This window comes from Bubalus bubalis, chromosome 2 (assembly GCF_019923935.1).
Source record: "Bubalus bubalis isolate 160015118507 breed Murrah chromosome 2, NDDB_SH_1, whole genome shotgun sequence".
Taxonomy (NCBI): Eukaryota; Metazoa; Chordata; class Mammalia; order Artiodactyla; family Bovidae; genus Bubalus; species Bubalus bubalis.
The window spans coordinates 187773791-187795783 of NC_059158.1; the positions used below are offsets into that span (position 1 = coordinate 187773791).

General features: G+C 44.4%; 1 protein-coding gene across 3 annotated transcripts in view; it reads left to right on the plus strand.

The window, feature by feature from the left end:
- The window catches only part of FBXO42 (F-box protein 42), a 105569-nt gene that overhangs the window by 14481 nt on the left and 69095 nt on the right, over window positions 1–21993 (plus strand). The window contains exon 1 of one of the 3 annotated variants that reach the window (XM_044938236.2): window positions 9227–9453. The exons of 1 other annotated variant lie outside the window; for it this stretch is intronic. The gene's annotated coding sequence lies outside the window, so the exon portion shown is untranslated. Of the gene's footprint in view, window positions 1–9226; window positions 9454–21993 lie in introns of those variants that run through there. One more of the 3 variants, XM_006066587.4, reaches the window with a different exon arrangement.

Consider the following 21993-nt stretch of genomic DNA (forward strand, 5'->3'; position numbering starts at 1 on the left):
ATGGACTGGTTGGATCTCCTTGCAGTCCAAGGGACTCTCAAGAGTCTTCTCCAACACCACAGTTCAAAAGCATCAATTCTTCGGTGCTCAGCTTTCTTCACAGTCCAACTCTCACATCCATACATGACCACAGGAAAAACCACAGCCTTGACTAGATGGACCTTTGTTGGCAAAGTGATGTCTCTGCTTTTGAATATGCTATCTAGGTTGCTCATAACTTTCCTTCCAAGGAGTAAGCGTCTTTTAATTTCATGGCTGCAGTCACCATCTGTAGTGATTTGGAGCCCCCCCAAAATAAAGTCTGACACTGTTTCCACTGTTTCCCCATCTATTTCCCATGAAGTGATGGGACCGGATGCCATGATCTTCATTTTCTGAATGTTGAGCTTTAAGCCAACTTTTTCACTCTCTTTCACTTTCATCAAGAGGCTTTTTAGTTCCTCTTCACTTTCTGCCATAAGGGTGGTGTCATCTGCATATCTGAGGTTATTGATATTTCTCCCAGCAATCTTGATTCCAGCTTGTGCTTCTTCCAGCCCAGCGTTTCTCATGATGTACTCTGCATAGAAGTTAAATAAACAGGGTGACAATATACAGCCTTGACGGACTCCTTTTCCTATTTGGAACCAGTCTGTTGTTCCATGTTCAGTTCTAACTGTTGCTTCCTGACCTGCATACATGTTTCTCAAGAGGCAGGTCAGGTGGTCTGGTATTCCCATCTCTTTCAGAATTTTCCACAGTTTATTGTGATCCACACAGTCAAAGGCTTTGGCATAGTCAATAAAGCAGAAATAGATGTTTTTCCGGAACTCTCTTGCTTTTTCCATGATCCAGCAGATGTTGGCAATTTGATCTCTGGTTCCTCTGCCTTTTCTAAAACCAGCTTGAACATCAGGAAGTTCACGGTTCACATATTGCTGAAGCTGTTACTAGTCTTTATTTAGAAGTTACAGTAACATGCTTACTAGCTTTCTGGTTTCATGACTTCCTGTGTCTGGAATTTCAGTCATCTCTTCGTCTGTCCTCAGCCCATTGTTTACCAACACGCCTCTGGTGTAGGCCAGCCACAGTTGGTGACTCCCAAAGTTCATCTCCAACCTTGAACTGACCTAATGTTTACAATTTATATAGCTAGGTTTCTCATTGGCACTTCACATATATATTCCACTAGCAGTTCAAGTGACTTCCCTGGTGGCTCAGATGCTAAAGCGTCTGCCTACAATGCGGGAGACCTGGGTTTGATCCCTGGGTCGGGAAGATCTCTGGAGAAGGAAATGGCAACCCACTCCAGTACCCTTGCCTGGAAAATCCCATGGACGGAGGAGTGTGGTAGATTACAGTTCATGGGGCCACAACGAGTTGGACACGACTGAGCGACTTCCCTTTCACTTTTCAGCAGTTCAAGTACTCTGCTCTAAAATACTACTAATACCATTAAAGCCTTGACCAACTTGAAAGATCAAAGATTTTGTTTTGTTCACTCTCTGGAACTATACTTTAAATACATCCTCCTGTGAACTCAATTCTTAAAAAAAAAAAAAGATTAATTTACGTATTTATGGCTGCGGTGGGTCTTCATTGCTGCATGGGCTTTCAGTTCAGTCCAGTCGCTCCGTCGTGTCCGACTCTGTGACCCCATGAACCGCAGCACGCCAGGCCTCCCTGTCCATCACCAACTCCTGGAGTTCACCCAGACTCATGTGCATCGAGTCGGTGATGCCACCCAGCCATCTCATCCTCTGCCGTCCCCTTCTGCCGCCGGTCCCTCCCAGCATCAGGCTCTAGGGCTATTGCATTGTTGCGACGTGTGGGCTTCTCATTGCAGGGGCTTTTGTTGCGGAGCATAGGCTATAGGTGTGCGGGCTCAGTAGTTCCAGCTCATGGGCTCTACAGCACAGATTTCCGTTAAGTTGTGGTGCACAGGCTTAGCTGCCCTGCAGGAATCTTTCCTGACCAGGGACTGACCCAAGTACCTGCACTGGCAGGTGGATTCTTAACCACTGAGCCACCAGGGAAGCCCTGAACTCATTCTTTTAAGAAAATTGTTCTAACCGCCTTGGCAGCAACATGGTCGATGAGACCATCAATCGGGCATCACCTAAGTCTCACTTTTTGAGGTGGGATTGATTAGTTTTCCTAGTTGCAGTCGGTTAAGGCTTTGTAAGTTACTGCATGTTACCAGCAGAGGGCGATAGTTTCTTACAATTGTGTTAACAGTTGGCAAGGAGCTTTAACAAAGGAGTTTGTTGAGCATTCCTGACTGAATCTTCCAGGAGACCAGAAAGATAGATATCTTGGAGATCATTTGAGGATGCTGCAAAGGAAACAGCTTTTGTTACACCAAATAGGTAATCAAGAGGCCTGCCCTAATTAATCATGTAGGCCTGTGATCTTGGGCAAGTCCCTTCCTCATCTCTAAAATGAAGGGACGGAATCAAGTGAAGTCTAAAATTGAGGAAGTGGGGGGACTTCCTTGGTGGTCCATTGGTTAAAACTCCATGCTTCTGATGCAGGGGGTATTGGTTCAATCCTTGGTGGGGGAACTAAGATCCCACATGCTGTGTGGCATGGCCAAAAATGAATAAATTGAGGAAGTGGTGGCAGTTTCTTCCTTCAGGGGGAAAACCCCAAAAGTTGATGCAGTGGCATAAACAAGCACAGGCAGAGACCCTAAAGCATGAGCTTCTCTTTCTTATGAAATGTTTGTTATACCATGTTTGGGGCTTAGTGATTTGCACTCAGAACTTAGGTACATTTGATCTACGACATGAAACAATCTGGCATGTGATAGAAATATAAGAGTAAAGCCCTTAGTGAGAACATTTTCCATCTGATTTTCAAGCTGAGGCCACGTAGGCAGTTAAGAAATAAATGGCCACTTCTTGTTCAGTCGCTCATTCCTGTCCGACTCTTTGGGACTCCATGGACTGTAGCATGCCTGGCTTCCCTGTCCTTCACTATCTCCAGTTTGCTCAAAACTCATGTTCATTGAGTCAATGATACCACCCAACCAACTCATCCTCTGTTGCTCCCTTCTCTTGCCTTCAATCTTTCCCAGCATCAGGGTCTTTTCCAGTGAGTTGGCTCTTCGCATCAGGTGGCCAAAGTATTGGAGCTTCAGGTTCAGCATCAGTCCTTCCAATGAATATTCAGGGTTGATTTACTTTAGGATGGACTAGTTTGATCTCCTTGCTGTTTTCAAGGGACTCTCAAGAGTCCTCTCCCAACACCACAGTTCAAAAGCATCAGTTCTTCAGTGCTCAGCTTTCTTTATAGTCCAACTCTTACATCCATACATGACCACTGGAAGAACTATAGCTTTGACTAGATGAACCTTTGTTGGCAAGGTGTTGTCTCTGCTTTTTAATACACTGTCTAGGTTGGTCATAGCTTTTCTTCCAAGGAGCAAACATCTTTTAATTTCATGGGTTGTAGTCACCATCTGCAGTGACTTTGGGGCCCAAGAAAATAAACTGTTACTGTTTCCATTGTTTCCCCATCTGTTTGCCATGAAGTGATGGGATTTGATGCCATGATCTTAGTTTTTTGAACGTTGAGTTTTAAGCCACCTTTTTCACTATGCTCTTTCACTGTCATCAAGAGGCTCTTTAGTTCCACTTCGCTTTCTGCTATTAGGGTGGTGTCATCTGCATGGCTGAGGTTGTTGATATTTCTCCTGGCAATCTTGATTCCAGTTTGAGCTTCATCTAGCCCGGCATGTCTCATGATGTACTCTGTATATAAGTTAAATAAACAGGGTGACAAGATTCAGCCTTGACATACTCCTTTCCCAATTTCCCTACAGTTCCACCTGTTGCTTCTTGACCTCCATACAGGTTTCTCAGGAGGCAGGTCAGGTGGTCTGGTATTCCCATCTCTTTCAGAATTTTCCAGTTTGTTGTACTCCATACACAGCAAAGGCTTTAGCATAGTCACTGGAGCAGAAGTTGATGTTTTTCTGGAATTCCCTTGATTTTTCTATGAACCCCCTGTTCTGTGCTGTGCTTTGCCACTCAGTTGTATCTGACTGTGACCCCATGGACTGTAGCCTGCCAGGCTCCTCTGTCCCTGCGGATTCTCCAGGCAAGAATACTGGAGTGGGTTGCCATGCCCTCCAGGGGATCGTCCCAACCCAGGGATTAAACTCAGGTCTCCCACATTGCAGGTAAATTATTTTTAATTTCTGAGCTGCCAGGGAAGACCAAGAATACTGGAGTGGGTAGCCTATCCCTTCACCAGGGGATCTTCCCAACTCAGGGATCGCACTGGAGTCTCCTGCATTGCAGGTGGATTCTTTACCAGCTGAACTGCCAGGAAAGCCCATGAACCCACTACCAATATTTAAAATGTACATGTCTGTTAACCCAGAAATTCCATTTTTAAAAATATTTTCTTTATGTGGACCATTTTATAAATTCTACTGCATATGTTACAATATTATTTCTGTTTTATGTTTTGGTCTTCTGGTCAGGAGGCATGTAGGATCCTAGCTCCCTTACCAGGGATGGAACCCACACCCTCTGCGTTGGAAGGTGAAGTTTTAACCACTGGACTGCCTCAGTCCTTCCCCAGGGAAGTCCCCCAGCAACTGCATTTCTAGGAAATTTCCCTACAGATACATGTACTCATATGCAAATACATGTATAAGGATATTGATTGCTGTTTGTTTATAATCACAGAAGACTGGAAACAAATGCCTATCTCTAGAGGATTTGTTTTAAAAATATATGGACCAGCCATGCAAAGGAATAGAATGAACTACTAACAAAACTTAGGTGGTTCTAAGTAAATTGACTTCAAAAGATCTGGAAGAACGATAGTCATTAGGGAAACAGCACGGACAGAGCAGTGAGTACAGTCTGCTTTGTGTGGGTTTTAATTTATCTGTGTATTTGTGCAGCATCTCTAGAAAGATATGAGGAACTTATAACGGTGGTCACCTCGGTGGAGAGGAAGTTTACCAGGTAGCTGGGAGACGGTGGGATGGACTTCATTTTTATCATGTGCCCTTTTGTACCCTTTGAAATTTGTTTTACGTGCATATATTATTTATTCTAAGTAAGTAAATACGTGAGAAATTCATTTCAGTAATTGTAGTGGTGGCCTCTAGATGATCCTAGAGGGATCGGATCATAGCCACTCCCCTCATCCTAGCTTTGTTTAGTCCCCTCATCTCCAGTCATGTCCCAGTCTGTCTTCACCATGTAGAGAGATTGTTCTAAAACACCATTTCATCATATATCCTCCCTACCCCCAAATCTCCACGACCTAGGAGGTATTGTCCAGTTTTTCTCCTGATATTCCAGGCCATATATTAACTGACCTTAATCTTATGTTCCTTTTGTTTGTCAGAAGCAACATTGTACAGAGTTCAGTAGCAAAGTCTTTGAAGAGAGACCACCTGGGTTCAAACCCACTGTGACTTTAGGTTAAGCCACTTAATCCCAGTGTTCATCAGGTTCATCATCTGCAAAATAAGCTCAACAAAGGCACTTACTTAGTAGTGTTTAGAAGTTGTGCAACATAGAAAAGTTAGTTGCTTGTCCAACTCTTTGCAACCCATGGACTGCAGTTCACCAGGCTCTTCTGTCCATGGGATTCTCCAGGCAAGAATACTGAAGCAGGTTGCCATTTCCTTTTCCAGGAGACCTTCCCAACCCAGGGACAGAACCCAGGTCTCCTGCATTTCAGGCAGACTCTACCTACCGTCTGAGCTACCAGGGAAGCTGAAGTAGCAGTGTTGGGTACATGATAAAAGTATACATTATACATTGACGGCCATTGCTATAATAATAATACTTTAGGGCTTATCATCAATGATAATTTTTATTGGCCTTTTACACAGTATTCTCTGTCTCTCCCAGTAAACTGTGGGGCCTCCATGAGGTCAAGGACTTTGTTGTTTTATTTAAAAGTATATTACTGGACTTTTTTTTTTTAAGTACATTACTATGGCTTGGCACATAGTTCTTGTTTAGTCACTAAGCCATGTCCCAACTTTTTTGTGACCCATGGATGTAGCCCGCCAGGCTTCTCTGGCAGTGAAATTTTCCAGGCGAGAACAGTGGAGAGGGCTGCCATGGGCACTCGCTAATATTTGACTGGATGCCTTGTTTTCAAATTCCCAGTTCATTTATTCATTCAACAAATACTTAGTGAGTCTCCAATGTGTGCCAGTCTCTATTTGGTGATAAAGCAGTGTACAGAAAGTCCCTGCTATCTTTGAGCTAGGAGATTCATGGTAGAGTGGTTCTGTATTTGAACCTGTTCTATCATGATCTAGCAGTTCCAAACCCAATTGGCCATCAGAATCCCTGGGGAGCTTTAGAAGAAGTTGGAGGCAGTGTCTAGCCTGGGCCCTGGAACCTAGTTTTTTACACAAGATTTTTATCATTGTTAAAGGTCTGAATTTTAAAGATTCTTGGACGCATGGCCCACATCCGTTGGCTCATTCAACTTTAGTACCTGTCTCATCCCCAGTAGCTTTTCCAGAATCACCACTTCATTATAAAACTGCATGTGTTTTCCCAAGTCAAACTTGAACTGCTTCAGCATTTTTACTTTATTATTTATTCATCTATATTAAAAAGTGTAACTGAAACATACTTGATTCACAGTGTTGAGTTAGTTTCAGGTGTACAGCACAGTGATTGAATTATGTGACCCAGGGCTCAAACCCTGAGGCCCTGCATTGGCAGGAGGATTCTTTACCATTGAAGCACCATGGATGCCCCAGTTTTGTGTGTGTGTGTGTGTGTGTGTATATGCAGTTTTACTTTTCTAACAAAGACATCATGGAGTGGGTAAATAGACTGATAAACCTTTTAGGTCTCTTCCAATGCTGTCTGAAATCAACTTATTGACCACTTCTATCTAGTCATTTGTCTGCATCTCTTGGGTCATGATTTCCATCATCTTTTGGGTTTGGTGGACCTGTCGAAGCTGAGCATAAGAGTTCTTCTCAATCTGATTGTTTCATTTTCTTTTCTTTTTTTTAGTAAAGTCAAGAGAAAACAGACAAGCAAGTAACCATCAGTAATCTTGACATCAACATGAGCTTCAGTCACAGTCTGCCATTTTTGACCATGGAGCATGTTTTGTCAGAGGTATCATTGCCATGGAAATTAGGCAGTTTTTGCCCTGAACATCCTCAGTAATTAGCTTGAAGTTTTTTTTTTTCCTTAGCTTGAAGTTTTAAAATGCCACTTCATCATTCTGCACATCAGCAAGGCTCACTTCAAAACAACAACCCCAGAGGCCATCAGATGGGATTTTGGTTCCCAGAGTTTTTATTAGTGTTTTTCCAATATTTCTTATATTGAACATAGCTGATGTTTTCACATTATACCAATCTTTCTTAGAAAACAGACCAACCACTTCCTTCTTGGTTCCCTTTTTGCTGCCTTTCATAAGGTGCTCGTTGTTGCTGACCTCCAGAGAGCTAAAAGGTAGAACCTGCACTTTTAAAAGGAAGCACTTACAAGCTGGTCCAGTGTTTCTAACACTGAGCTCTACAGAGTATTTGGGGGTGGGGAATTGTTCACACGTTCTATGACAATTTTTAAGCTTGAGATTTTAAAACTTTTACTTATTTGACACGCGGGGGTCTTCACTGCTGCAAGGGCTTTTCTCCAGTGCTGGGCAGGGCTACTCTGGTTGCCTGCGTGGGCTTCTCATCGCAGCCTCTGGTCTTGTTGCAGAGCTCGGGCTCTGCAGCACTCAGGCTCCAGCAGTCGTGGCACGTGGGCTCAGGACTTGTGGCTCTCGGGCCTGGAGCACAAGCTCAGTGGCTGTGGCTCACAGGCTCAGCTGTCTCGAGGCGTGGACAGTCTTTCTGGACCAGGGACCAAACCTGTGTCTCCTGCGTTGGCAGACATTCTTTACCACTGAGCCAACCTGGAAGCCAAGCTTGGGGTTTTTAATGATATGATTTTAATATTTATTTTTAAATATAACTACCAAGTTTCTCTTTTGCTGTGACATTTTCTAACCGAAAGGCTCCCCCTGCCCCCAAGATTTTTTACTTATTGGCTGTGGAGGGTCTTCATTGCTTTGAGCAGGCTTTCTCTACTTGTGGTGGGCAGGGGCTACTCTTCTTGGTGTACGGGCTTCTCTTGTGGAGCACCTGCTCTAGGGCCCACTGGCTCAGTAACTGCCATGCAGAGGCTTAGTTGCCCCCTGGGGAAAGTGGGATCCTCCAGCATGAGCGATTGAATTGGTGTCCCCTGCATTGCAAGGCAGATTTCTAACGACTGGACCACCAGAAAGCTCCCTCCATGAGTGTTTAACCAGGGGTCTTTGCATTATTCAAGTGTGTAGCACAGATAGTGCTTTTCAGAGTGAGCTTGACCCAGATCTGTTCAATAGCGTCTTGCCTTCCCAACTTGAGAGCAGACTTAGTTCTGACCCAGCCCCATGTCCTATGAGGTGTCCCAGAATGCCCACTTTATCCCAGGGTGGTGGGCTGGCAGTTCAAGGTTGCTTCATTGTTAGGTGCCTGGGGTGAAGACTGACGTCCTTGGGCTCTGTATCTCTGGAACCCCCTTAGATCACATGCTGTACAGATACTTCAGGAAGGTTGGCATCCACACACCAGATTGCTCCCTTGGAAGGGGGACTTTGCTGGAACCCATCCCATCGCAATAATGATGATGGAAAGCACAAAGAGCTTGGGAACCAGTTAGGCCTAAATTCAAATCCTACCTCCGCACCCCAACTACCCTGCAATGCGGCTTTGGGAAAATGATACATCCTGTGCCTCAGTTTCCGCACCTGAAAAATGGAGTCAGTAACCAGTCACACAGTGGTGGTTACAGTTACGGGAGGCTTAGTTGCATAACCAAGGCACTGAGTTTCTCTCCATCAGTTGGCATCAAGAGCACTTGTGCTCATCGGACCCTGAGAAGTACAAGTGAATTAACTGACATCTATTACAGTCTCAAGCCGTTGGTAAACCTGCTCGGTTGTCCCAAGGAGTGCGGGTGAGAGCGGTTCTGAGGCCGTCCTTCCCTCCAGCCTGGCTCCACAGGCGGCGTTCCGACCTTGGAGAACCTGCCGGGGTCTGCAGTGGGGTGCGGGGCGGCGGCGGCGGGCTGGGGCGGCGGCGGCAGCACGCACCTTTCCACCTGGCACCGCCCACAGGCCGCCCCGCGCGGGCCCGCCGCGCTGACAAGTGCGCGCGCGCGTCCTCCGCGCCGGCCCGTGGCGCATGCGCGCTCCGAGCTGTCTGCTCAGCCAGAGAGGCTGCGGCGGCGGCGGCGGCGGCGGCGGCGGCGGCGTTTGAGTGGAGGAAGATGGCGGCTCCGGGCTGCTCGGTGTCCCGCCAGCTGTGAGGCGTCCCGAGTGCGGCGGGCGCGGCCTGGGGCGCAGCGCCTCTGCTCGCGTCCTGACCCGGGTTCCCTCACCGCCTTCGCCAGCGGAGCGTACCCGAGAACGTGGCGCGGGCTAGGCCAGGTGAGGCCTCTTCCTCTCCCGGGGCCGCGGCTGGGAGCCGGCGCCGCCTGCCCTTTATGCGCTGGGTCCGGCCCGGGCCGTGGACCCCGCGCGGGCGTCGGTGCCGGCTGGCCTGGGGGCCTCGCCTTAGTCTTCCTCGGCCTCCCCGGGTGAGGCAGGGAGGAGAGCCCTTTTCCAGGCAGCCTCTGGGATAGGCGAACCCGGCCTCTGCCCTCTAGCACGGCGGTTCTCGTCCCCTCACCGGGGCCACGAAGGGCGTGTGACCGGGGTAAGGATGGCTTTGAGGTGTCAGATCACCTTCCACCCCGCCCCCAAATCTTCAACGCCTTTCGGGAGGCGCCGGAGGCCGGTGCGCTCCAAAATTAGGGCTGCGGCGAGGAGCCAGCATCTCTGAAGCTGCAGCTGCAAAAGGAAGATTTTGGAATTGGCTTTAAAAAATGAAACACAAGCAACCTTTCCTACCCTTCTAGCTTTTTGAGTGTTCCCCCAGCGAGTAGGAACTGCGGATCTCCTTGATTAAGACAGCAGCCCACGTTGTGACAGTGGAAGGCTTCTGGCGAGAATTGTTTGTGCAAAGGGAACCGTGGAGGGTGGGAACCAATTTGTAAACGAAGAAAAAACAGTTGTAAGATCTCGATAGTCTCCGCAGAGTAACTTCGGTGCTAATGAAGCCCTCGTTCCTTTGAAACCTTTGGATTGTTAAGATTTCGATACCTAATTGCTTTTGTCTACTGGTTTCTGAATTTTATTAGGAGAATAAAAGCTTTATTTTTTAATTGCCATAGTCTTTGGACTTTCCTGTGGTGGGTTCCAGTTGCCCAGAACGCATTACCCGTTCTTGGTTGCTGGCGGACGTTGTGCAGTACTTAGCCTTCTTGAGAACAACTTTTGTTGCTGTTGTTCAGATGCTAATGTGGAGACTTTGATTTTGTTTCTCTAGTAGAGAAGCCAGTGTGAAGCCTTGCAGTCTCTTCCTTGAGGAATGATGGCTTCAGTTGCAGTTGTTCTGTGGGAAATTGTTGAGGCCATAGCTTGGCTTGGACACGCGAGATACCTTTTGTAACTTACATTTGTTCAACTAGTGCTTAAGAAGGATGACATCATGGGTTTAAAGGGACAAGAAAATCTGAGAGGAAATAGCATCGTTCAGAGGTGAGCATTTAAGATTTAGTCTGCAGCTTTTACTGGGAATAGTGATGCTCTGTTTCAGATCCCTCATTTTGAGCGTATGCGTGTATATAAACTGGTTTCCTTTGTGTTGCATGATGTCCTTTTATATCCTATAACTGTTAGCTTTTGACAGGCCTGGTATAAGTATTACTCTTATCTATATTGATCCACGGGTTTTCAGTCTGTTTCAGGAGCTTTTAATTGTTAGAAGAACAACTGTTTAATGTTAGCTAATTTGGGGCCCTTTTTTCCTCTTAAAGCCTCTTCCATAGAGATTTGTAGATTCTCTCAGTGCCTTTGCTAAGGACATGAACCTAAACCAGCAACTTCTCTGTTTTAGAAAGTTGGAGAGCCGCTCTGCGTATCAATGTGCTAATAAAGAGTCAGGAGATTAATGCAGGAAACGTCCTGGTGGTTTGGCACTGCACTTCTTGGCGTGCTGTGTTGGGTTGTTGTGCTAAATCATCATCAGGTATTGATGCAACTTCAGGACATCCATGACATCATTCACTCTCCAGCATTTTGCCTTTTGCAGTTTCTTCTCAGAGTCACAGAAAAGTAGGATCAGGAAAAATCGCTTAGGATGCTTCTCAAGTGTCTGATTTCTGGAAGAGCCTTCTCTAAAACTGCTTTATAAAGTTAAAACCCTCCTGTAAGACTCAGAGCCGTGTAATTGCCACATACTGTGAAAATGCTAGCCCAGCCTCTAGGTTTTACAAGAATATTGAAGTCCCCAGAAGTTGCTCCAGAGATGAACAAAAATACACGATTGTCTTCGTGATTTCAGGTTTGTTTTAGTCAGTCTGTATGAAACCAGAAGCCATTTGTTTAAATTACGCCCTTCTCACTTCACAAGATTGTTATGTGAAACAACAGTGTTTGTGAAAATGCTTTGTAAAATAGAAGGTGAATGTAAAGTTGATTATTCAGTGATCCGTTTTATGAAGATGCCTGTTGAGGGCCTTCTCTGTGCTGGACATTCTGGGAAGTGGGTCCTGATGATTCTAAGACAAGACAGCTTTTGGTCTGAAGTTGCTCGCAACATGGTCTGGGAGCCAATCTAAGAAATGAGTTAAATACGCTGCAGTGTGAAAAATGCACTGAATCCAACCAAGGGAGTGAGAAAGTCTCAGAGCCAGGGTGGCTTTCCCCAGCCTTTCCTGTTATTCTGCAGGAAAATATCCCTTTTGTGAGCAACCTGCTTTTTATAAAAACTTAGAAAAGAATTCTGTCATGAGTTCTTTTCCTCTTTTATTCATTCACTGTTCTGACACTTCCCACACAGTGAGCCCCAGTTATGGTTTCTGCATCCTCAGAAATCCACCGGAGGCTTGGGAGAACCTTTTTGAGAGTGAGTCACATGCACAAGAAATAAACACAAACATTGCAGCTGCAGTTAAAATATCTCAGATTACTAAGTGGTGACAACTTTAGAGGGATGACGCTTTTGTTTTTGTTTTATAAACGGGCACACGCAGGACTATGATTTTAATTTGATCACAATCAATGTTTAGTTGTCTGTCCCTCAGAATGTTGACTATTAGTGATTATTAATACTGTCTCTTTTCCCAATAATAAATAAAGCAAGAACGTCCTTCTTCTGAGGTGAAGCTAACAGCTTAAGCCAGAACTCTACTAAACTATTTTGTAAAATCTATTTACATAAATTGAGGTTGCTTAGCATCTCTGATCTTGAACTTCTGTTCAGTACAGTTTTCTCGTCTTAGTGCTGTGGTATTTTATAATCAATGTAGCGTGCTGCTGCCCACATTGCAGAAGTTCTACAGATGTTTGAACTGAGCAGCATCTGTAAGTGGTGCAGTGTTGGACACACACCATCTGTATCTTAACTGAAAATGGGTGCTTAAGGTCGTGGTTGACAGGAAAGTGAAGGTGATGTGTTCATTTTTCTAGCTGCTTTTTAATAGGCTATCTAGGTTGGTCATAACTTTCCTTCCAAGGAGTAAGCGTCTTTTAATTTCATGGCTGCAGTCACCATCTGCAGTGATTTTGGAGCCCAGAAAAATAAAGTCTGACACTGTTTCCACTGAGATACATAACAGTATGTGGATTAGAATGTCACATTTTATTTAACTTAAAGTAACTTAACGGTAATGAATCTTAAAGATGTTGCATCAGGTGAAATAAGCCACAAAAGAACAAATACTGTGTGATCATACTGGTATGAGCTCCCCAGAACAGTCTTAATTCATAGCGAGCGAAAGTGGAATGACCGTTGCTGGGGCCGGGAAGAGGCAAGGGAGAGTTACAGTTTAATTTTAGTTTGGGATCAAAGTTCTGGAGGTAGATGGAGGTGACGGTTGCCCAACAATGTACTTGATGCCACTGCACTACATATTCGAAAATGATTAAAATGACAGCTTTTATGTAATGTGTAAACACACAGAGGAAGCTTAATGGTTTACATATGCTCTGTGGGCTGGCTTGATCATTATTTATTTCAGTATAGTAATTAAGATAATAGGCTTTGGCCCCGGGGAGACCCAGGCTCATGTCCTGCCTAGTTCTGCTGCTTTCCTTGGGTATGGACCTTAGGTTCTTTAACCCTCAGTTTTTTCATCTATAAAATGAGGGTAATGCCCGTGTTTGGGGACAGTTAAGTTTCAGAGTGCGAATGAGCTTCTCAACGTATTGCCTAGCACATAGTAAACACTCGAATCGTAAACATTGTTACTACGTTGTTTGATGAAACGTTGAGACTGGAACAAGGGAACGTGGCCGCTGGCTTTGTCATCGCGTCGTCCCAGTGGCCTGCCCGCCCCGTGTGCGGACGTGCCTGTAGCGGGAATACATGTTCTCCCGTTTCCCCTGTGCTCCTCTTGCTGTCTTTGGAGAACTGGGCTTATTCGTGTCTTCATTTGACACCACTGCCCGGATGTTTCTTAAATCTATCCAGTTGTGATCTTTCTTTTATGCCTCTTAATTTTCCAGGGACTTTATACAGCATATTCTTTAATTCAACTGCCCATGTGTTCACAACTAAGTCCGTTATTTCACCCCACACGTCTCTGAAGATAAAAATACCTTTACTAACCAGGTTCCCATCTCAATATTCCCATTTCTCTAGATAGAATAATTTTATTCTAATCTGGTAAAGCTGGGACTCGTTGGTTAATACTACTGAAACAATCTGTGTGTGTGCCCTGTGCAGACCTGTATTATCTTGCTCAGTGTTCCTCAGATTTGCCTGCTTCTCATTATATTTGCTGGCGTGACTCTAGAAGGCAGACTGAAGAGCTGATGTAGTTGTTCAATGAACTGGTCTTGTTGCCAGGGCCGTGCTGTTTATTAGATGTGTGATCTCAGTCTCCCTCATCTTCAGGAAGGGAGTTACAGTTCCTGCCTCATAAAACATGTAAATGTCCACACACGATAAATAGTCTATGAAAAGTAGTTGCTGTTGATGGAGTTGTTCTTCTTGGTAGTTTCTGGAAACGATTAAGATTGAAGTGACAGTATTATGACAGACCAGTTTTAAAGAACTGCGCTCTGAATGTTTCTCCTCTGATTGGGATCCTGTGGTAGCTCATTATTGCCTGGTTCTCTTACGTGTGAGATAAGAAGAGAGCACTTCCTCAGACCTCAGTGATGCTTTATTGCAGCTGTGCTGCTGAGTGCGGTCACCATCCTGGTTTCCACACTGCATCAGCCTTTTTGGAGAAGGAAATGGCACCCACTCCCATATTCTTGCCTGGAGAGTCCCATGGACAGAGGAGCCTGCTGCGCTCCAGTCCACAGGGTCGCAAAGAGCTGGACAGTCGGACTGTGTGTGAGCGGCTAACACACACATGCTTATCTGTGAAGCTCTCCATTTGGACTTCTTTGTCCTTTTCCAGCCTTGTTTTCCACGACACGTATCGTGCAGTCTGTTAAAGCCAGACTCGTCTCACTGCCTCTCATGTAAATCATGTTCATTTTTATAACTGAAAGATTCATTTTCCTAATAGAAACCATTTTTTTTTTCATTTAACTACTCGGTCTAGCTCTATAGAATAACTCCTGTATGCTCCACCTGTTTGTCCTCGCACAAATAGGTTCCAAAAAGAAAGTTACGGTGCTGACTGCTACCACATACCTTAAAGGGGACAATCACGCAGTGTGATTCCCATCATGCAGTGTGATTCCCATCACGCAGTGTGATTCCCATCACGCAGTGTGATTCCCATCAGGCAGTGTGATTCCCATGCCCTGTTTTAGTGCCACAGGCACATGTAGTCCTTCTGTGTCGCATATGCACCCAGTGTGTGCTTTTGATTCTTATGGCTGATGTTCTTCATGATCTTTCTGAAGCATTGCATAATCCCAAGTGTCTGTTGAGTCTTTCTTGCCTTTTTGTTGATTGGTCCATCCATTTAACAAACATTTATTGAATGCTGCTATGTGCTAGGCATGGTTCAAGGTATTAGGGTCACAGTGGACAGAATAGGCAAGGGCTCTGATTTCCAGGACCTTATATTTGAGAATGAAGAAAGGAATTAATGAATGAACAAAATTTCACATAAGTACTTCAAAGAAGATGAAAGAGAGCTAGCTTGAAGGGAAAACGAATTGAAATTGGTTTAGAGAAGGCTCAGTGAGAGGTGATGTTCAGGCTGAAAGATACGAGGCAGGACGTTCAGTGGTAAGTTTGGGGACATAAGGAACAGCGAGTGTAAAGGCCTAGAGTAGGAACCAGGATCCGGTCAGGATTGCCAGCTTGCATTTGGCTGTTACTTAGTTTTTGCTTCATAGTCTAAAAACCTCCTCCCCTTTTTTCTTTCCCTCAGTGACATTAACTATTTTTTTTTCTTGCTGCATGTGGCATGTGGAACTTGCCTGACCAGGGAGCAAACGCATGCTCCCTGCATGGGAAGTGAGTCTTAGCCACTGGACCACCAAGGAAGCCCAGACGTCGATTTTGAAGAGGCCAGTCTGGTTCTTTGGTAGACCCTTCCACAGTCGTGATTGGTCTCACTGTGTATTGTGTCACTTAGTCCCCTCGTTATCCCCTCTTAAGACAAGTCTGAAGGCTTGACAGAGTCCTGCTTGCAGTCCTGGGTGACACTGTGTTCATGTTGTATCACACTTGATGTCAGCTTTTGCCATTTTGATACTGAGTTTGATCACTTGGTTAACCTGAGAGTCCTCGATCTTTCCTTTGTAAAGCTTTCCCTTTATGTGGATCAGGTAATCCGTTGGGTAGCAATTTAACACAGTTACTCTGTTCTCTTTCACCTATTGGTTTTCATGTCCATCAGTGATCCTTGCCTCAGTCAGTTTCATTGGAGGTTGTGAAAGGGTGATTGTTTTCACAATTATTAGCTGGCAAGATACCATCAACCAGGAATTAACTACTAAAAGTCTCTCCTAGTAAGGCAGGGTGTTTTGGTTGATTCTTTGCTTCTTGTTATAAATTTTGTTGGGGCTTCCCAGGTGGCTCATTGCTAAAGAATCCGCTGGGCAAATCAGGAGATGCAGTTTCGATCCCTGAGCAGGGGAGATCCTCTGGAGAAGGACATGGCACCCCTCTCCAGTATTCTTGCCTGGAGAATTGTATAAACAGAGGAGCCTGGTGGGCTGCAGTCCGTGGGGTCGCAGAAAGTCAGATGAGACTCAGCAACTGAGCACACACACAGTCAGTCACTTCAGTGGCAGCAAATGAGTCCCTGCTAATCTCTGTATCACTGTGGGCAGAAAATTTGTATTTATTCATTCTTTTGCACTTGGTTGCGGCCGTGGGTCTCTTTGACGCTGCGTCCTTTCGCTGTGCCGTCAGTTGGGGGTGGTTTTCTGTCACAAGATACCCCAGGTGCACCTTGCACTCTCTCTCTTCTTGACCCCAAATCAGTCATGTTTCTAGGAACACCTAGTCTCCTTCACAGAGAATGCCGTCAGAACCCGAGTTCTGAGTGCCCTCGGTGCTCACTGCCGCTGGGCCCTCCTTATCTCCAGGTTCTTTCACTGGGCAGAGACAGAAGACGCGGTTTTTAGAAATCAAAACTTCATGTCGACATTCCAGTTTAATTTGAACATATTACAGGGCTCTTCTCTTTAGGTTTTTTATTTGTGTTTCTTGAACTGATAATCTCATTTTCTAGAATTGTTCATATTTATTTGCTTTATCCTACTGTACACGTAACTTTTAAAAGTATAGTATTCATATTGTTACTAACAAAATTACTAAGGTAAATTTAAATTTTATTTGTGATTCTTTTTATCTTTAGAATATTCTGTCAAGATCCAGTCAAGAAAATGAAAAACATACTAGATATTTCAGGTAGAGGATATTTAATATAGGTGGCAAGACTGAGAGGGCAAAACAGAGTAGGGCAGGGTAACTTAGAGACCAAGAACCAGGGAGACACTGTTGCCTCAAGTGCTGGGAGCAAAAGGGAGAGATGGTATAACAGCAGTTTCGAAGAATATCGAGGGGAGGGGCACCCGCCACCTCAAGCACTGCTGCGACTTTCAGACCTGCGACCAAGAGGGGAGATCGCCAAGGTGTGCCGCATGGCTGGCGCTTGCATCATGTCTTCCTCGGTCAGTGCAGTTCAGTTGCTCAGTCGTATCTGCTCTTTGCGACCCCATGGACTGCAACACACCAGACCTCCCTGTCCATCACCAGCTCCCAGAGCTTGCCCCAACTCATGTCCATTGAGTCGGTGATGCCATCCAACCATCTCATCTGTCGTCCCCTTCTCTTCCTGCCTTCAGTCTTTCCCAGCATCAGGGTCTTTTCAAATGAGTCAGCTCTTCACATCAGGGGGCCACAAGTACTGGAGTTTCAGCTTCGTCATCAGTCCTTCCAATGAATATTCAGGGTTGATTTCCTTTAGGACGGACTGGTTGGATCTCCTTGCAGTCCAAGGGACTCTCAAGAGTCTTCTCCAACACCACAGCTCAAAAGCATCAATTCTTTGGTGCTCAGCTTTTTTCATAGTCCAATTCTCACATCCATACATGACCACTGGAAAAACCATAGCCTTGACTAGACGGACCTTTGTTGGCAAAGTAGTGTCCCTGCTTTCTAATATGCTGTCTAGGTTTATCATAGCTTTTCTTCCAAGGAGCAGGCATCTTTTAATTTCATGGCTGCAGTCACCGTCTGCACTGATTGGAGCCCAGAAAATAGTCTGTCGTGGTTTGCATTGTTTCCCCATCTATTTGCCGTGAAGTGATGAGACCAGATGCCATGATCTTCCTTGTTTGAATGTTGAGTTTTAAGCCAGCTTTTTCAGTCTCCTCTTTCACTTTCATCAAGAGGCCCTTTTCTTCTTCTTCACTTTCTGCCATAGGGGTGGTATCATTTGCATATCTGAGGTTATTGATATTTCTCCCAGCAGTCTTGTGTTCCGCTTGTGCTTCACTCAGTCCAGCATTTCTCATGATGGACTCTGCATATAAGTTAAATAAGCAGGGTGACAATGTACAGCCTGGACATACTCCTTTCCCAGTTGAACCAGTCCGTTGTTCCATGTCCTGTTCTGTTGCTTCTTGACCTGCAAACAGGTTTCTCAGGAAGCGGGTGAGGTGGTTTGGTATTCCCATCTCTTTAAGAATTTTCCAGTTTGTTGTGATCCACACAGTCATGGCTTTAGCATAGTCCATGGAGCAGAAGTAGATGTTTTTCTGGAATTCTCTTGCTTTTTCTGTGATCCCACGGATGTTGGCAATTTGATCTCTGGTTCCTCTGCCTTTTCTAAATCCAGCTTGAACATCTGGAAGTTCTTGGCTCACGTATTGTTGAAGCCTGGCTTGGAGAATTTTGAGCATTACTTTGCTAGCGTGTGAGATGAGTGCAACTGTGTGGTCATTTGAGCATCCTTTGGCATTGCCTTTCTTTGGGATTGGATGAAAACGGGCCTTTTCCAGTCCTGTGGCCACTGCTGAGTTTTCCAAATTTGCTGGCATATTGAATGTAGCACTTTGACAGCATCATCTTTCAGGATTTGAAATAGCTCCACTGGAATTCCATCACCTCCACTAGGTTTGTTTGTAGTGATGCTTCCTAAGGCCACTTGACCTTGCATTCCAGGATGTCTGGCTCTAGGTGAGTGATCACACCATTGTGCTTATCTGGGTCGTGAAGATCTTTTTTGTATAGTTCTTCTTTGTATTCTTGCCACCTCTTCTTAATATCTTCTGCTGGGTCCCTACCATTTCTGTCCTTTATTATGCCAGTCTGCATGAAATGTTCCCTTGGTATCTCTAATTTTCTTGAAGAGATCTCTAGTCTTTCCATTCTACTATTTTCCTCTATTTCTTTGCATTGATCGCTGAGAAAGGCTTTCTTATCTCTCCTTGCTATTCTTTGAAACTCTGCATTCAGATGGATATATTTTTCCTTTTCTCCTTTGTTTTTAGCTTATCTTCTTTTTTCAGCTATTTGTAAGGCCTCCTCAGACAACCATTTGTCTTTTTGTATTTCTTCTTGGGGATGATTTTGGTCACCACCTCCTGTACAATGTCACGAACCTCCGTCCATAGTTCTTCAGGCACTCTGTCTATCAGGCACTCTGTCTACCTTGAATCTATTTGTCACTTCCACTGTATAATTGTAAGGGATTTGATTTAGATCATACCTGAGTGGTCTAGTGGTTTTCCCTACTTTCTTCAATTTAAGCCTGAATTTGGCAATAAGGAGTTCATGATCTGAGCCACAGTCAGCTCCCAGTCTTGTTTTTGCTGACTGTTATAGAGCTTCTCCATCTTTGGCTGCAACAAATATAATCAATCTGATGTTGGTGTTGAGTATCTGGTGATGTCCATGTGGAGAGTCTTCTCTTATGTTGCTGGAAGAGGGTGTTTGCAATGACCAGTGTGTTCTCTTGGCAAAATTCTGTTAGCCTTTGCCCTGCTTCATTTTGTACTCCAAGGCCAAACTTGCCTGTTACTCCAGGTATCTCTTGAGTACTTACTTTTGCATCTCTTCCTAACTTTTATTAATTTCCAGTTTATCCTTTCAGTATTTCTTTTTGCAAAAATAAATATCTACATATAGTCTTTTCCTTTCTTTCTTATCCTTTCTTACATAGAAGGTTGCCATATTATGTACACTGTTCAGAAGTTCTTTTCACTTAACATATCTTGGAGATCATGCTTGGAACAGAGGTAGTGCCTAATTATTTCCACAGCTTCATTTTGCGAATGTGCCAAATTTGTTCAACTAGTTACTTAAAAATATATATATATTTATCTGTTTTGGTTGTGCTAGATCTTAGTTGTGGCTTCCAGAATCTAGTTGCTGCCTGCAGGATGGTTAGTTGCAGTGTGCAAACTCTTAGTTGGGGCTTGTGGAATCTAGTTCCCCAGCCAGGGATTGAACCCAGGCCCCCTAAATTGGGAGTGCAGAGTCTTAACCATTGGACCACCAGGGAGGTCCCAACTAGTCACTTTCTGATGGTCATCAGTAAGTAATGCTTTACTGCTCATCTTTTAAAAATAAATTTTGGTGGGAATTCTCTGTGGTCCAGTGGTTAGAGCTCAACGCTTTCACTGCTGAGAGCCTAGATTCAGTCCCTGGTCAAGGTAAAGATCCCACAGGCCACGTGGCATGGGCAAAAAAAAAAAGACCACCTCACTACTTAAAATAGATGTTGGTATGTGCGTATATGTGTTAGAAGGAGCTTTGAGCTGATACAGGTTCTGTTTTGCCACTAAATATATGACCTGTTTTTGGACTTCAAGTTTCCTCATATGTAAAATAAAGGTTAAGTTGCTCCATAATCTGTAAGGTTGCTTGCTATAATATGTTATTTTTTTCTGAAAGTTTTATTAGCCATATTTTAAAGCTGTCAGTAAAGTGTATAAGGCATAGGAAGAGTATGGATGAGAGCATCAGGTTAGGTTTTAGAAGTACTACCGAGGGTTTTCTGGACTTGAGTCTGCTCGGGTGCTTGTTAAATTAAGATTCCTGGACCTATCCCTGCTTTCCGAAACAGTCTCTAGGAAATGTACCTACTGGGTGATTTTTTTGTGATCAAGCAAGCTTGTGAAACAAGCGTTACTGCGTGCGAGAATGCTATTGTCCTGTAGTTTCCTGGGGATAGGGAGTAGTCGGGACATTATTTACCCTTCATGAATTCCTTTGCTCTGACCACCACCAGAAAAAATATAAGTGGAAATGAAAATTTCCTTCTCTTACAGCATCTTGTCAAAATGCATTATGTTTCTGAAGAATATTTTTGTATCAGTGAGGAAGCTGGCTCTGTATGCAAACTGAGAGGCTTGATCGGGATGCCGTGCGGTTGCATAGCGCTTTGAATTCTGCTGCCTGAAATGCTTCACCATGCTTCTCCTTTACTCACATTTAGTAAATTCTTTCTTAGAGACTTCAGAACATATTGGGTTTCAATTCTGGTTCCTTTATTTTTCTTTTTGAACAGAGCTGGCTAATTGTGGGCAGATTAATTTATCTGGGCCTCATTACCCTCATCTATAAAACATAACTGATAATATGCCCCTTACAGAATTGAGGTAGGGTTAAATGAGCTAGCTTCCCTAATAGCTTAGTTGGTAAAGAATCTGCCTGCAGTGCAGGAGATCCTGGTGCGATTCCTGGGTTGGGAAGATCCCCTGGAGAAGGGAAAGGCTACCCACTCCAGGATTATGGCCTGCAGAATTCCCAGGGGGTCGCAAAGAGTGGGACACGACTGAGCAACTTTCACTTTAGAGACATGGTGCTTGGCACATGCTCCCAGTACCTTCTGATTCCCTTTCCTCTTAGCTGATCTTCACATCAGCTACATTTTAATGATTTCTTGAGTGTTGGTACTCAGTGTCCATGGACTGACAACATTGGCATCACCAGGGTTAGAGTGCAGAAGGTCAGGTCAACTCCAGGTCTGTTGGTTCTCTGTCTGTAGTTTGAGATCCACATTAAAATTTGAAAAGCATTGGAACCTTAAGAGATTTCCAGAGAGATTTCCTCTCTCTTTTTGTCTGGGTTCCTGATGACTTCATTCTTTGTATCTTTGGCAGTTTGGTTTTGCTGTACACTTTTAGCTGAAACTATTTTAGGTCAATATGGAAACACATGTTCAGAATAAAAATCTACCTGCAGAATTATTTACATTATTATTGTTCAGTAGTTGTTTTTTTTTTAATAGTGTGAGAAATTCAGTAGACTGCATAAAAGTATGTGCAGTTTAAAGAATAATTATAAGCAGACATGTGTGTAACCAGCATCCGGGTCAAGTGATAGAATATTGTCAGTGCTTCAGGGTACTTCAGGGTGCCCTTCTTTGATTACAGCCATTTCCTCTCTTAGAAGTAGCTCCTGTTTTGTCTTGTGATAGTTTCCTTGCTTTTCTTGATGGTTTTACCACGTGTGTGTGTCTCTAAACAGTAGTGCAGTTTTGCCTGTTTGTC